Source organism: Mesocricetus auratus, unplaced genomic scaffold (assembly GCF_017639785.1).
Source record: "Mesocricetus auratus isolate SY011 unplaced genomic scaffold, BCM_Maur_2.0 Super-Scaffold_100676, whole genome shotgun sequence".
Taxonomy (NCBI): Eukaryota; Metazoa; Chordata; class Mammalia; order Rodentia; family Cricetidae; genus Mesocricetus; species Mesocricetus auratus.
Genome location: NW_024429266.1, coordinates 60,662,625 through 60,663,370, shown reverse-complemented (window position 1 = coordinate 60,663,370; position 746 = coordinate 60,662,625). Strand labels below are relative to the sequence as shown.

General features: G+C 45.4%; 1 non-coding gene across 1 annotated transcript; it reads left to right on the top strand.

The window, feature by feature from the left end:
* Nucleotides 1-281: 281 nt before the first annotated feature.
* On the top strand, nucleotides 282-417 carry LOC121137340. Its single transcript, XR_005874594.1, has one exon. It is a non-coding gene; the product is annotated as a small nucleolar RNA SNORA70 (small nucleolar RNA).
* The last annotated feature ends 329 nt before the right edge of the window (nucleotides 418-746 follow it).

The window sequence follows — 746 nt, the reverse complement described above, 5'->3', positions numbered from 1 at the left end:
AGAATCTTCTGGAGCAGGGAGACAGAGGTGGTAGTGCTTCCATAATAAATATCTGTTTATCATTTATCTTGGGTCTTGTGGACTCATTTAAACCCCACCTTCAAGAAGATGGATTCAGCATCCTACCTGTTTCAATCTAGTTGATCACAGAATTCCAGCATACTTTTTTTAATCCCGTGAACTCATGTAACATTTTTATCTTGGCCTGGTAATATAGGTTTACGGTATCACTTAGAAAATAATTAATAAATATCGAGAGATTAAAAGAAATAGCCATCTCTCTGCAGCCAATTAAGACGACCAGGTTGCTTTCCTCATGGGGGCCTTTGGAGGCTACGGCTGCAAGCAGCAGCCTCCGTGACGGTGCACACAGCCTGCTGCCAATATGAATTGCCCTAAGGGACAGTGGAGATAATTTTCTACTGTACATTCATGTCTCTGATCTCCATGCTGTCAGGAGCCCAGGCTCCAAATAATTACTTGAGCTACCTGCCTTTGGGAAGCTCCAGGGCACAGTGGCCGGGTACCATATTGGCCAGGTCATCATGTTCATGGACACCAAGTTGCATAATAAAGAACACATGGTCGAGGCCCTGTGCAGAGCCAAGTTCAACTTCCCAGCCTGACAGAAGCCACAACTCAGAGAAGTGAGGCTTCGTCAAGTTTAATGCAGATGACTCAGAGTACCTGGTTCACACTTGATGGCTGTGGGATCAAATATATCCCCAGTCACGATTCCCTGGGGC